Below are 16,958 nucleotides of genomic sequence, written 5' to 3'. Positions count from 1 at the left end.
TACATATATATATATATATATATATATAGTACAGGCCAAAAGTTTGAACACAGCTCATTTCAATGTGTTTTCTTAATTTTTATGACTATTTACATTGTAGATTGTCACTGAAAGCATCAAAACTATGACACCTGTGATGTGAAACCCATTCAGGTGCCTACCTCTTGAAGCTCAGCGAGAGAATGCCAAGAGTGTGCAAAGCGGTAATCAGGGCAAAGGTTGGCTATTTTTGAAGAAACTAGAATATAAAACATGTTTTCAGTTATTTCATCTTGTTTTGTTAAGTACATAACTCCACATAAGTTCATTCACAGTTTTGATGCCTTCAGTGACAATCGAGAATGTAAATAGTCATGAAAATAAATAAAGAAAACGCATTGAATGAGAAGGTGTGTCCATACGTTTGGCCTGTACTGTATATATTGTTATATATAAACAATTAAACTTTTTTTTTTTACACATTTTGTCTGTTATTAGTTAATACAACTTTTTCCTGGGAAAAACATTTTACTGAGTGTCAGTGGAATTTCCAGTTTCTAGAGAGTGTCTCCGAGGAGCAGCAGCAGCCACTATAAGGAACAAGAACAATGCAATACCTTTGGCAGGTATGTTTCCTCTTGGCACGTTCTGTTTTTGTATTTTCTAATTCTGGTACGTTGTTGGAAAAGGATCACCGCGGGGAAAAAGCATGAGACGGGGAAAATTAAAAACAGTAGAGAGGAGGAGTGCTTCTTTTTTAAGTAGGATGAGGTAAAGAAGTTAATCCCAAATGGTTTAATCCTGTTTGTTAGAAAATACACGATGCTATGAACATTCCGTGGCTGTTCCACTACCCTCAACACCTACTAGGACAGAGGTCTCTTTAGCGCTGCCCTACTGGGTCCCTGGAGGTTTTTTTAAAAATGTATGAAAATAGGAAAAGATGGGGGGTTTTAATAGGGTTTCTGTAGGAGGATAACATGACAAAATCCTCCCTAATTGTTAGAAATCCCACTGTTTATATTAAACATGATTATCTGATGAGAGTATTTGGCGAGGGCCGTTTTGTCCTAATTTTGGCGGTCCTTGAACTCACCGTAGTTTGTTTACATGTATAACTTTCTTCAACATGCCAAAGAAATACAGATTTTATATCACTCCTTCTTTGTCTCATTTTGTCCACCAAACATTTTATACTGTGGGTAAATACACAAAGGTGAGCTTTGTTGATGTTATTGACTTGTGTGGAGTTTTTAATCAAGCATATTTGGTCATGGCATGACTGCAAGCTAATCGATGCTAACATGCTATTTAGGCTGGCTTTATGTACATATTGCATCATTATGCCTCTGTTGTAGGTATATTTGGAGCTTTTTCAAAAATGTATGAAAATAGGAAAAGATGGGGGGGGGAAATATCTTTGTTTGAATAGGGTTTCTGTTGGAGGATAACATGACAAAATCCTCCCTAATTGTTAGAAATCCAACTGTTTATAATAAACATGATTCTCTGATGAGAGTATTTGGCGAGGGCCGTTTTGTCCTAATTTTGGCGGTCCTTGAACTCACCGTAGTTTGTTTACATGTACAACTTTCTTCAACATGCCAGAGAAATACAGATTTTATATAAATAAATAAATGGGTTGTACTTGTATAGCGCTTTTCTACCTTCAAGGTACTCAATGCGCTTTGACACTACTTCCACATTCACCCATTCACACACACATTGACACACTGATGGAGGGAGCTGCCATGCAAGGCGCTAACCAGCACCCATCAGGAGCAAGGGTGAAGTGTCTTGCTCAGGACACAACGGACGTGACGAGGTTGGTACTAGGTGGGGATTGAACCGGGGACCCTCGGGTTGCGCACGGCCACGCTTTCACTGCGCCACGCCGTCACTCCTTCTTTGTCTCATTTTGTCCACCAAACGTTTTATACTGTGGGTGAATACACAGAGGTGAGCTTTGTTGATGTTATTGACTAGTGTGGAGTTTTTAATCAAGCATATTTGGTCACGGCATGACTGCAAGCTAATCGATGCTAACATGCTATTTAGGCTGGCTTTATGTACGTAATACATCATTATGCCTCACTTGTAGGTATATTTGGGCTCAACTAATTTCCTATGTCCTCTGTGCATTTAATATTTATCTGCATTCCTTATGACGTATAATATTGGCTGCATTTCTGATAGTTGTTTGTGCGCCATGTTGTTCCAGACCACAGCAAACGTTACCCAGCTTGCATAGATTCTGATAAATTCATTAGAAGAAGACAGCCCGCCATTTAACTCTAACTTGGACACACACATCTATACCTTTGGCCATTCCAAGACAGTCATCTAGAAGAGTTACCGTATTTCCTTGAATTGCCGCAGGGCATATAGTATGCGCCTGCCTTGAATTACTGCCGGGTAGAACTCGCTTCCAAAAATAATTAGCCCATGCTTAGTATTACCGCCTGGTGAAACTGGTGACGTCACGAGTGACACTTCCCCTGTCATCATTTTCAAAATTTAGGTGGCTGATTTCAATACTGGTAATTTGAAATTGCATAAAAGGAAGAAGATTAAGAGCTATTCAGTAGGATTTAAGGTCTAAGCTTACATCACACTCAAATTTTTACTGCGTACCTTTGGTAAGTGCTGGAGTGAGAGGAGGTTTTAAAATACATATAGCGCATGCTTACTTTTACCGCATGCCTTCGGTAAGCGCAGGAGTGAGAAGAGGTTTTAAATTAATTAGCGCCCCGGCGGCAATTCAAGGAAATATGGTATCTCACTCTCTGAGAAGGTTTACTAATGTTTTCCAATGTTGTAAAAATAGAAGTAGGCCAATATAGTTAATGAAAACGCTTAAATCTTGTGTTGTCTTCATTACAACACTTGTATAAGACTTTTAAAGTCATTTTGATAGTAGGCTAATATAACTAATACTGACACGTACATCATGTGTTGACTTCATTATGTCACTTGTAGAAGGCTTTTAATTTTTTGCGGCTCCAAACCGATTTATTTATTTTTTTGGGACCAAAATGGCTCTTTAAACATTTTGGGTTGCCGACCCCTGTACTAGGAGTATGACTACTGTAACACTATAGGGTGAATACTTTAGGATGATGATACTTGCCTCATAGCACATAAAGCATTGCATAGATTTTGTCACGGGAGCTGTGAGAAGATGATCCGCAGCAACACACAAAAGCGTCTTTCACCACATGCAGTCTGACAAAAAAAATAATGGAGTCGAAACATTGCAGGGATTTGTACGCTCCATTACCGCCAACATAATACAATAAGACGGCAATGCATTGATCCGCCGCAGATCAATACTGCAGTACTTGCAGAAAATGATGAAGTATCATTTCTCTCATGTTTCAGGCACCTTTGTTACAAACATCACAAGAAGTTTGCCAAGCACGATATACACAATATTCCTAAAAGAATCTGTAAAAACTATCTTTGTTCAGTTTTGGTGTACCTCTCTATGAATCTTGATGTATGAATTAGCATTTTTCTCAATTTATTTTTTATTTTAGTTATTGTGGCTTATCCAGAAATTACTTTCTTGGGGTTTCTGATTCGCAAAAATTTGGGGAATTTACTCTCGCTATAATTATTAATTTATTCTCCAAAATTCCTCCAAAATAATGATTGTACTTTATGCCCCTTTTTAATAAATACTCTGTCAACACAATGAGCATGGTAATGCTAATAACATTTGTAAAATTTAGCACTTTGTACTGAACTCCAAGGTGATTAACTGTTTTTTTCCACAAAGATTCTCTTTCTAATCCTGTAACTTTGAAACATTTTGCAACATCTTTGCAACTTTACAACCTTTTTTTATCATACCGCACTATTTTTGTCGGAACTTTGAACTATATCCTTATAATTTCTCATTTATTTGCAAAAAAAATGTCAGTTGTACGCCAAAAAAAAAAAACACTTCAATTTTATAATGTAATTACTATTTTTGTTTTGAAAAAAAACAAACAAAAAAACTTAAAGGGGAACATTATCACCAAACCTATGTAGGCGTCACTATATACCTTGATGTTGCAGAAAAAAGACCATGTATTTTTTTAACCGATTTCCGAACTCTAAATGGGTGAATTTTGGCGAATTAAACGCCTTTCTGTTAATCGGTCTTGTAGCGATGACGTCAGAACGTGACGTCACCGAGGTAACACACCCGCCATTTTCATTTTCACATTACAAACACCGGGTCTCAGCTCTGTTATTTTCCATTTTTTCGACTATTTTTTGGAACCTTGGAGACATCATGCCTTGTCGGTGTGTTGTCGGAGGGTGTAACAACACTAACAGGGAGGGATTCAAGTTGCACCACTGGCAAGAAATCTTCCGCCAGACCCCCATTGAATGTACCAGAGTGTCTGCACATTTGACCGGCGATGCTAAGACAGACATGGCACAGAGATGTATGGATAACCTGCAGATGCATTTGCAACGATTAAGCCAACGAAATCACAAAGGTGAGTTTTGTTGATGTTGTTGACTTATGTGCTAATCAGACATATTTGGTCGCAGCATGACTGCCAGCTAATCGATGCTAACATGCTATTTACACTAGCTGTATGTACATTTGAAACTAGATACCCACATTTAATGCGAAACAAACACTTACCAATCGACGGATTTAAGTTGCTCCAGTGTCACAAGATGCGAAAGTCCTGATCGTATGATCCGCACATTTTACCGGCGATGCTGAAGGGGGCCATGCTATTGGCCACTTCATTAGGTACACCCATGCTATGGCCGAATAGCGTCAATAGCTATTCGCTCAATAGCTTCAGTTTCTTCTTCAATTTCGTTTTCGCTATCTGCCTCCATACTCTGACCATCTGTTTCAATACATGCGTAATCTGTTGAATAACTTAAGCCGCTGAAATTCGAGTCTGAATCCGAGCTAATGTCGCTATATCTTGCTGTGGTAACCGCCATGTTGTTTGTATTGGCAGCCCTGTATGACGTCACAGGGAAATGGATAGTCGCATCGCAAATAGCGAAAATCAAGAACTTTAAAGCTTTTTTTAGGGATATTCCGGGAGGTGTAAAATTTTGAAAAAAACTTCGAAAAATAAAACAAGCCACTGGGAACTGATTTTTATTGTTTTTAACCCTTTTGAAATTGTGATAATGTTCCCCTTTAACATTCTGAGTTGTTGTATTTTATTACTTTGATTTCCTTGAATCTTCAACCCGTGCCCACCCCTTTAAAAAAAAGAAAATCGGACAATATTTTTCTTACATTTTGTTCAAAATAATATTGTTATTTTCCTGTAACTTTACAACATCATTCTCAGTTTTTTTTGTTTGTTTTTTTTGTAGCTCAGCCACAAAACGCAATTATTGTAACATCGCAGCAATTTTCTGATCATTTTTGCTATTTTGTAAAAACATTTTTCAATTAAAATAAAAAAAAAAGTAAAACTCTGGGACAAATTATAATTTTTACTATATGTGTAACTTAAATTCAAGTGTGAGTAACTACTTCTCGTTACAAATCCACATGTGAATATCACCTTCTGTAATTTCACATTAATGTTTTTTTTTTTGCCTTATAAGTAAATTATTTTATTCTCCAAATATTATTTTTTTAAGGTTGTGTGAATTTTTAATAATGTTTTAAAATGACTCAAAAGGGAACTGCACTTTTTTGGACTATTGTCTATCAGTCACAATCTTCATGTAAGACAAAGACAGATACATATGCCTTGTTTTTGTGCATTCTAAATCATAAATAAACGCTAGCAAAAGGCAGCTAAAAATGAGGGTAATGTGAGTTGCTCTTTTTTACTTATAAAGCGCTATAAAAAACAACATCCAAAAACCTCCAGTATTTTGTATACACACTGTAAGTATATGTGTAATGTATTAAAAGGCACATTCATAATAACATGTAATATTTATGTACTTGGGTCATTTTAAGCATACGGTGGCATATTCATTTCACAGACGCATCACAACGTTTGCTTTTCCCATCAACAACAACACTAATAATCATGAAAGACTTAATTAGATTAAAAAAAGACTACTTTGGGATGAATAATGGTCTAGAAACTTATATTTTTGAGCCCGAATATAAGGAGGGTGAGGTACAAGTTTGAGAATCTGAGTGCTGAACAGATCCAGCTTTAGTGAAACACTAAGCATCATGTAGCAGCAAGAAATACAAACGACAAACATAAACAATCACTTACAGTACAATGTCTGCTCTCACTGGGATGCCAACTGATGGGCTGTGCATAGGATTAGTCATAATCCTCACAAAGGGTTAAAAAAACAAAAGGTAGCCACAAACTAGTGTCTTTCCATCTCTTTTTTGCCATATCCTAGGTTGTGTGTCAAAGTTGACCAACTTCTCAGTTAATGGCCAGATCCTTCTACTATCCAGGTGAGAGACATGGTTTATGATTAACTTTCACCAACTTAGAGGCAATGCAGCAGCTCACCGGCTCAATACATCAACATAGCAGCATAAGCTATAGTAGTTAGCGCTCTGTGATCTCGTCGCGGCTAAAATTATTGGTCTCAGTTAGCGCTTATAACAACAATGTCACTAATACTTGGTTAATATTCAGGGCCCGACATGCAAATGGAGTTTTGTTCATGTGTTGGGGATGTTTTTTAAAGGGCTGCTCATAGCAGCATTATTAACTGACTCTTGCTGACATTCAAGTTTGAATGCTTTAAAAAAAGAAAAAACATCAATAGTAGGGAAAATTCCCAAAAAGTTAGTTTTAATAATACTTACACTAACACTTCTTTAAAATAAAAAAGTAAAATCATCCATCCATCCTTTTTTCCACCCCTCATTCCCTTTGGGGTCGCGGGGGCGCTGGTGCCTATCTCAGCTACAATCGGCGGAAGGCGGGGTACACCCAGGACAAGTCGCCACCTCATTGCAGGGCCAACATATTTTAACTTTAATTTGAGTATTTTTGTATTTACTAAAGACAAACTACTGTTTTTCTTTTATTTTTGATCCAGGTCAAAACTTCACAGTACAACTTTTTATCTAAGTTTTGCTCCATTAACTTAAGTTTTTTTTTATTTTAAATTTTTTTACAATGAATACATTCAAATAAAAAAAAAAGTGATAAAATAAAATGTAATTTTCAACCTTGTATTGAAGTATTTTAATGATTGACACCAGGGACGTCGCCAGACAGATTTCACTGGGGCACGTGACCCACTGTTGATCTGCAGTGCCCCAGTAAAAATTTCACCAATAAAAAAAAACGCTTCAGAGTTTTAAGTCTACATAACATAGACAACAGCGCACATACTACTTAGTATGGTAATTGATTGCTACTGTATTCACTCCACTAACAATGAGCACATGGCTAATTGGTATGGTAATTTATTCACGTGTGGATCGAGACTTCAGTTGAGAGAGAGAGAGAGAGAGAGAGAGAGAGAGAAAGAGAGAGAGAGAGGATGAGAATCACTGCATGAGGTAGGTAACGTTAGCCAACAACAATTTGTTAATTACATTATTTTGATTTTGATTTGACTCAAACTGTAACTCCTAGATGGATTTAAGAAAGTTATTCGCCCGCAGCAGAGAATAAGCAGCGAGGAATGAGAGATGTAAGTGAAGTCCTAGCTAGCTAGGCAACATCATTGTCTTAAGTTGATGCTAAGTTAGCTAACGTTCATCCTTGTATCAAGACAAACATATTCATTTGCTGTACGAGCTGTCGGGGGAATTTCCAATGAACATGAAACATAATGTTGGTTATTGTCTGCTGGTTCTGCATCAATGATGATTTGGAGTCAGCATGTGTGAGTTGAGTGCTTCTCAAATGGTTTATCTTCAGGAAGAAAAACAATTTTCCATATCATCAAGTCGTGAGCCAAATTTTTGAATCATTCAAGTTTATTTAAAAAAAAATAGCATAGTAGACTTGTCTTGTTAATCGGTGTGACTTTGACTAAAATAATCTTGTTTTGTCAGCAGAAAAATGGCTACAGCTAAAGCATCTGGTTTTGTTTCCAGAAAAAATAGTAACATTTCTGTATTTGTTTTCAGAAAGATGGCTGAAAATATCGGGTTTTGTTGCCTCATTTAGATTAAAAAAAATATATATTTCCATGTCTGTCCTGAGTCCTCCTCCAACTTGTTAGTCGGTTTGCCTTTTCTTAAAATACTTACCAATAGTCACTAGAAAAATGGCTAAAAATATCTGGTTTTGTTGCCACAATTTGATTTTTTTCTCCCTAAACTTTTTTTTTTTCATGCACACATCTGACTGCGACTCACTGAAAATGACACACAATCCACTTTTATGACACGACCCAGCAGTTGGGAACCACTGGTCAACTGTATAACAGTTACTGTAATATTTCCATGTCTGTCCAGAGTGATTGACCACTTTGCAAAAATGAAAAGGAGACGTTACAGTTTACTTCTCAGAAAATGATTCCCTGAACAGACACACAACAGTTGTTCATTTATTCTACAACTGTGGCTTTATTGTTTTGTGTATATTTTATAGTTTTGTGTATCTGAAATAGGATTAGCCACATTGCATAAATGGAAATTAAATAATATAAAAGAACCCAGAGATGTAGGGGTGCTTATTTTTTTTCTTACTTTTGTAGATGTTAATTTGCAGATGATTACTGCAATATATATTTCAAAAAGATTCATTCTTCTTCCTTTTTGCTTTTACCAGTAGCAGTTTAGAAGTCTGGAGTAAAAAAGTGCACAAGTAGGTCAAATGCAATAGTTAATTTCAGGTGGTTAATCAAAGATCCATACAACATAATCTGATATGATTTCATAGTTTAAAGCACTATTTATGTATTTTTTGCGATAAATAAGTGCTAAAAATGTTTTTGCTTGCGCGCTTTGCACGCTCACATGAATTATTTGTGCCCCAGGTGTGCCCCAGTACAGTATTAGGTCTAGTGACGCTCCTGCTTGACACTATTTTAACACAACAAACTGACATTGACTTGGCAAAAATATACACACTATTTTTTCTTTTTTAAATTCAGTCCCAAAAAAACCTCACGGTATAACTTTTTAAGATTGAGTTCACAGACTTTAGTCCATTTTTTTGGGTTTCAATTTTAAATCTGTGATGAAATGCACTTATTAATGTATTTTTCAACCTAAAAACAAAAAAGGTAAAATCATCAATATTTGTATTTTAGCTTTAATTTCAGTATTTTTTTTAATTTACAACAGACAAAACATATTTTTTATTCAGGCCAAAACTTCAAAGTACTGCTTTTTATTACAAATTAAGCTAAAAAAAAAAAACATTAGCTTTTTTTTTTTTTTTACAATGAATACATTCAAATAAAAAATGTAAAAAAAAATATTACATTTTCACCCTTGTGCTGAAGTGTTTTAACGATTAACACTCTCTCAACACGACAAACTTACTTTGTTCTGGCTTCTGATTGGTTAAAACTATATATAGTTACAATTAGTAATGCCACTTGTTGCTTTAACATTTCATTCCAACAGCCAGTGAACATTGATTATGAACCAAAAAATTATTAGACTTAGACTTTATTTTATCGTCATTCAAATTTGAAATTTGCAGTACAGATAAGAACAACATTTTGTTGCATTAGCTCATGGCAGTGCAGGACAAAAGAGCAATAAGGTGCAGATATAATTAAATAAATTACCGCACAGATAAATAAATTGCACTTTTGCATATGCAAATATATTTTTTGACCTAAAGTGGTTTGTCCAGCTTAAATTCCTAAATACGTCGGCGTTCAAAAACCTTTTGCACACTCGGTTAGCTGTGATTCGGTATTATGCAGATTCCGGACGCTAACGTGCTGAAGCTGATGTTGTGCTGTGATGCTCATTGGTCGAAAAGCGACACCTCACCTCGTTAGCGACGGGCAACATATCAAAGGAATAACGCACAGGCGTCACCACTAATAGTCTTGCTGGGTTGATGGAGGTTAAAAAAGGCGAATGTCTGGAAGCTGGCGGCCAAATGGATCTAGAGCGTGTCCGACGTGCCCCCAGCTAATAGAACAAGCTCGTTGAAATCCCCAGACTGTCACATTTGCATAAGCGAAAGTGGCTTAGCAATTCAATGCTGTCATCCCCACTCAAAGTAAAAGAAAAAGCACTAAGGCTTCTTTGTTACAATCACTGACGACTGGTCATGTGGACGTTTATAGAAAGAAGTGGATGGAGAAAAGATTCTAATATTATCATGTTGTTGCTCGGATACGAAGGACCTGATCCACTGAGATCCAAATATCACCCACTAAACATGGACAAACTATACAATTGTGGGCATTATTAGTGGGCGTGTGATCTACTATGACTGTACAATATTTAAATGTGTTTTTTGCGTGTACTACTGGCATTATGTGCCCATGGAAACACTCATTTTCCCTCCATATTCATATTGTTTTGTTCTCCAAAATTTTAAGCAGCATACATCTATCATAGGGTTTCTGATTTAATCTTTTAAATGCTGTCACGCCCCCCATTTACTTCCGGGGTCATGATTAATACAGACGTTTTGTCAACGCTATATTATAAAAATATAACGCTATATTATAAAAATACAGACGTTTTGTAAACGCTATATTATGAAAAATGAAAAATAAATTATAAAAACAATTTACAAACACAAGCTATGGGATGACGCATTTACTTCCGGGGTCACGTTTCCTCTTACGTCATCCCATAGCTTGTGTTTGTAAATAGTTTTTTTTTCATTTTTTATAACATAGCGTCTGTATTAATCATGACCACGGAAGTAAATGGGGGGGGGGGGGGGGTTATGTAGGGGGGAAGAAATTTGCCGTGACAATGCCACTTAAAACAAATGCCCATGTCCGACTGCAGATGGTTGTCATATATTTTCTCTGTGCACCAAAATTTTAAGCATTTGACAATGATAATCTTGAAAAGTTGAAACCTTTACACAACCTGTTACTCTCTGGTGAACTACAAGGGGCTCACAAGACTGTGCAATCTGAGAATTTATTTGTATTCCTTTATTTTTCTGTAGTGGTAGCTGCAGCTGTCAAATAACATGCGCTAAAAATGGACAATCTATATAATTGTGTGCATTATTAGCGGGTGTGTGATCTACTAAGACTGTGTGTACAATATTTAAATGTGTTTTTTTGCATGTACTACCGGCATTATGTGCCCATGGAAACACTCATTTCCCCTCAATATTCATATTATTTTGTTCTCCAAAATTTTAAGCAGCACACATCTATCATAGGGTTTCTAATTCAATCTTTTAAATGCCACTTAAAACAAATGTAATGCCCATGTCCTGCTGCAGATGGTTGTCATATATTTTCTCTGTGCACTAAAATTTTAAGCATTTGACAATGATAATCTTGAAAAGTTGAAACCTTTACATAACCTGTTACTCTCAGGTGAACTACAATGGGCTCACAAGACTGTGCAATCTTGGAATTTATTTGTATTCCTTTATTTTTCTGAAGTGGTAGCTGCAGCTGTCAAATAACATGCGCTAAAAATGGACAATCTATAAAATAGTGTGCATTATTACTGGGTGTGTGATCTACTAAGACTGTGTGTACAATATTTAAATGTGTTTTTTGCATGTACTACCGGCATTATGTGCCCATGGAAACACTCATTATCCATCCATCCATTTTCCTACCGCTTATTCCCTATCTCAGCTACAATCGGGCGGTTACAATATGTTTTCATATTTTTTTTTTATATTGGTTTTATATTCATTTATTTTTTGTTTTTATTCAGTCATTGTTGGAGCATAATATTGTTTTTTAATACTGTTTTTAACATGGCTGTGCAGCACTTTGGAAACGTTATTGTTGTTTAAATGTGCTCTATAAATAAAGTGGATTGGATTGGATTAATTGGTGGGGCACACCCTGGACAAGTCACCACCTCATCGCAGGGCCAACATTTATATTATTATGTTCTCCAAAATGTTGTTGAACAAGCAGCAGACATTTAAAATAGGGTTTCTGCAGGTATCATGAAATCTAATGTAATCTTTTAAACGCCACTTAAAACAAATGTAATGTCCATGTCCTTCTGCAGATGGTTCTTATATATTTTCTCTGTAGACAAAAATTGTAAGCATTTGACAATGATAATCTTGAAAGGATGAAACCTTTTACATTACCTGTTACTCTACGGTGAACTAAAATGGGCTCAATAATTATTTATTTATTTAATTTTTAAGCAAAAATTGCTTGTCAAGCCAAATGAATTTGGCACCGTTAACTGCTAACTGCCTTTAAAAGCCCATTTTTGTGATTAGCTAATAGCATATGTGATTACGCCCGCATTACATTTTTTTTAATGAATCTGAAACATCGAATTTAATGCTTTTTTTAATGCCAATTAAGGCCTTAATTTTCGCAAAATCTATTTAAGGACTTTTAATGCTTTTTAATGACCCGGGGAAATCCTGTACGCTCCGTACCACTTTATTTTTTTCGCAATATATAATCGCAATCTATCAGAAATTGTATTTTTAGCGGGTGGCGCTCTGCAGGGAGGCGGTGGAGCATCACAACACCGCGGCGCATTTATGTGTCTGGAATGATCCAACCGCAAGAAAATGCATATTGCGCATACCATTCAGACCTTATACATAAAGATGCAAAATAGCGCATGCAGAACAGTTTCAGTCTTGATAATTCACAGTGCGGGTCCTGAATGGTTGTGGGCATTCCGATTATCGGCACATATTATGGATATTTATGAAGAGAGACACGCAAAAGCAGGGGTCATCAAACTACGGCTCGCCAGCGTCCAAAATCCGGCCTGCGGGAAGTCCCAAGTTAAAAAAAAAACAATAATAATATATATAATATACATTATTTTTTTAAAATATGTATATATATATATATATATATATATTCCGGGTACGATAAAGTCACGTCGTCGATGGGAAAATGCTAATAATTTTAACCCAATGCGGCCCCCGAGTCAAAAAGTTTGGGGACCCCTGCACTAAAGAGATACAAGAGATTGAAAAAAAAAAATGTATACATTTTTTTTTCATAGTAGCTCGACTTCATTCCTCTTGAAGATTAATATGTTTTCGCATATTTTTTTTTTTCTTTCCATCATGACCTTAATACTTGACCGTGAAAACAAAACAACAAAAACCTTGTATCTTACTGGTGTATTTAAAAAAAAATAGATAGTTTGTCGTTAAAAAAAAAAAATACAACAAAAAAACATAAAGTTAAAACAAACCATTCGAGTAAGTCGCTGTGGTGGAATTTTCCGGAAAAAAAATAATAACACAAATTGGACAATTGTGATTAAAAATTATTCGGTCAATTTTTCGTCATATGAGCAAATAACAAAAATAATCGGGAAAAAAAACCACCACGTAAAATCTAAGCAAAACATTTATTCGTACATATATATATATCAATCAATCAATGTTTATTTATATAGCCCCAAATCACAAATGTCTCAAAGGACTGCACAAATCATTACGACTACAACATCCTCGGAAGGATATATATGTGTATATATATGTGTATATATATATATATATACACATATATACAATGGATATAAAAATAAATTAATTGGATATTAAAAGAGTGTTAAAGTTTGACTTGTAGCCAGATTGCTTCCATGACAACTTTCTTAAAGTTATGTAATCAACCAGAATTATCCATCCAGCCATCCATTTTCTACCGCTTATTCCCTTTGGGGTCGCGGGACCAGAATTATCAAGCACCTAAAATGCGCCAATCATGCATAAGTGTGAAAAGAGTGTTTTGCATTTTTCCCATAATGCACTCTGATTGATTTAAATGGGTGCAGTTATTTTTTTAAATGGTCTTTGGGACGTTTTACATGCAGTAATATATACAAAGTGAGCAGGTGGTGTTGATTGATTGATTGATTTCTAGATACTTTTATTCGTAAATTGCACAGTTCAATACATATTCCGTACAATTGACCACTAAATGGTAACACCCGAAGACATTTTTTCAACTTGTTTAAGTCGGGGTCCACGTTAATCAATTCATGGTAATGGTTATATGTGACATGGTTATATGTGACAAAGCGTGTTTACCTTTTTGTTGGTTGAATTTTTAATCCACACCATGACTAGGGAAGGTTGTTTGGATTGTGTCATATAAATAATTGCTGTACTATATATCTCAAAATATTTTCAAGGGTCATTGATCTAAATTAACTTACACTGTCCCTAACATGGCAACACATATGCAGCATTCAGATGCCCACAGGTGTTTAAGATTAATATGAAAGATGCTTTATTGAACTCATAACGCCTTGCGAGCCAAATTGAAAATGCTGGCGGGCCGTAGTTTGGACACCCCTGACTTGGATTTTTATTGTCCTGGAAAGTATTCTAATTCTTGTTCAAGTTGTAGACTTTTTCCGTCTATTTCCGAGTTCCTAAGATGACAAATGGCACAAATTCTGAGGTCAAAAAGTCTGTAGTTTTAAATGTAAAGAACCTTCACCTTCCATTATTGTCATGATACAATTTTGCAGTAAGAGAAAGAAAACATCTTCAGGGCTAGAAAACTTTTCAAAACCATTTTTCCTTTTTCTTGACAAGTTCCCTTGCTGGTCTCTCCAAGGACTCAAGTGAAGCTCGGTTCACAGTTTGCTTTCTCGGGATTACATTTTCTTTTCCGATAAATCTTTTTGTTATGGAACTACAAAGTGACAAAAAAAAAAAAAACCCAGAAAGAATTCAATTCTGCAGCTGTATAATATGATGGATAATATAATTTACATTATAAAAATGTAATGATAAACATTAGTAATGATAAACTGCGGTAAAACTCCCGACGGTTAGCATTACCTTTTTAAAGTAAAAGAATCATAAAACTGGGATTGAAAATACCAGGATTTGATGAACTCTCCCACCGGTAATATTGCTTATTACCTGGAGAAGCAAGCAAGCGCGCTCATGGATGACTAACACTTTTAAATGCTAACATGAATACAAGATACATTAACGCACATGTGTCAAACTGGAGGCCCGGGGGCCACATTTGGCCCGCCATATCATTTTATGAGGCCCGCAAAAGCCTCAAAATAATATGCGTTAATAAAGTACTTTATCTTTTCTTACTATACTGAACAAAAATATAAACGCAACACTTTTGCATTTGCTCCCATTTTTTATGAGTTGAACGCAAATAAAACTTTTACAATGTACACAAAAAAACAATTCCTCTCACAAATTGTTCACAAATCTGTGTTAGTGAGCATTTCTTGGTTGGATTATCGTCTTTGCCAAGATAATCCATCCCACCTCACGGGTGTGGCCTATATAGATGCTGATTAAACAGCATGATTATTGCATAGGTGTGCCTTACAATAAAAGGCCACTCTGAAATGTGGAGTTTTGCTTTATTGGGTCTCTGGTTTTGTCAGAAAAGAAGTCGGTATCTAGTGTGACCACCATTTGCCTCTGCTGTCTGCCCTGAACAGTGACAACCGGGATTCATCCATGAAGAGAACACCTCTCTAACGTGCCAGGCGCCATCGAATGTGAGGATTTGCCCACTAAAGTCGGTTAAGACGACAAACTGCAGTCAGGTCGAGACCCCGTTGAGCACGACGAGCATGCATATGTGCTTTCCTGAGACCGTTTCTCACTCTTTGTGGAGAAATGATTTGGTTATGCAAACCAATTGTTGCAGCAGCTGTCCGGGTGGCTGGTTTCGCACAATCATGGAGGTGCACCTGCTGGATGTGGAGGTCCTGGGCTGGTGTGGTTACATGTGGTCTGCGATTGTGAGGCCCGATGGATGTATTGCCAAATTTTATGAAAAGTCTTAAGGTAAAGAAATGAGCATTAAATTCACGGGCAACAGCTCTGGTGGACATCCCTGCAGTCAGCATGCCCTCAAAATTTGCAACATTTGTGGCTTTATGCTGTGTGATAAAAAAAAAAAACTACACATTTCAGAGTGGCCTTTTATTGTGGTCAGCCTAAGGAACACCTGTGCGATATTCATGCTGTTTAATCAGCATCTTATTATGCCACACCTGTGAGGTGGGATGGATTATCTTGGCAAATAAAAAACACTTGCTAACACAGACTTGGACATATTTGTGAATAATGTTTGAGAGGAATAGGTATTTTGTGTGCATACTAAAAGTTTTAGATATTTGAGTTCTATTTATTAAAAAGTGTTGTATTTATATTATTGTTCAGTGTAAATATATTTGTTCTTTCCATTTTGACATTACAAAATTTGTGTACTCCGGGCAATTTGATATATTTTAAACTTTGATTGTATCTAATATTGCAACAAAATTATAATTATATTATATAGAAATTATATCATATTATCATCCATTCCAAAACATCCATCCTTCCATTTCCTACCGCTTGTCCCTTTCGGGGCTGCGGGGGTCATGTGTTTGTTAAAATAAAAATACATGCTTAAATATCTGATTGACTTGTGATTTCAATTATCCATCGATCTGCACACTGTAAAAACGACAATAGACTTCATGGTATAATTCTGGTGACTAAACTGCCTATTTACCATAAAAATAACGTTGGTACTGTTTTTCATTATTCATTATTAAAAACCCCGTTTCCATATGAGTTGGGAAATTGTGTTAGAGGTAAATAAAAAAAGAATACAATGACTTGCAAATCCTTTTCAACCCATATTCAGTTGAATGCACTACAAAGACAAGATATTTGATGTTCAAACTCAAAAACTTTATTTTTTGTTTTGCAAATAATAATTAACTTAGAATTTCATGGCTGCAACACGTGCCAAAGTAGTTGGGAAAGGACATGTTCACCACTGTGTTACATCACCTTTTCTTTTAACAACACTCAATAAACGTTCGGGAACTGAGGAAACTAATTGTTGAAGCTTTGAAAGTGGAATTCTTTCACATTCTTCTTTTATGTAGAGCTTCAGTCGTTCAACAGTCGGGGTTCTCCGCTGTCGTATTTTACGCC

This window comes from Nerophis ophidion, linkage group LG04, assembly GCF_033978795.1.
Source record: "Nerophis ophidion isolate RoL-2023_Sa linkage group LG04, RoL_Noph_v1.0, whole genome shotgun sequence".
Classification (NCBI taxonomy): domain Eukaryota; kingdom Metazoa; phylum Chordata; class Actinopteri; order Syngnathiformes; family Syngnathidae; genus Nerophis; species Nerophis ophidion.
This window is presented reverse-complemented; position numbering follows the sequence as displayed.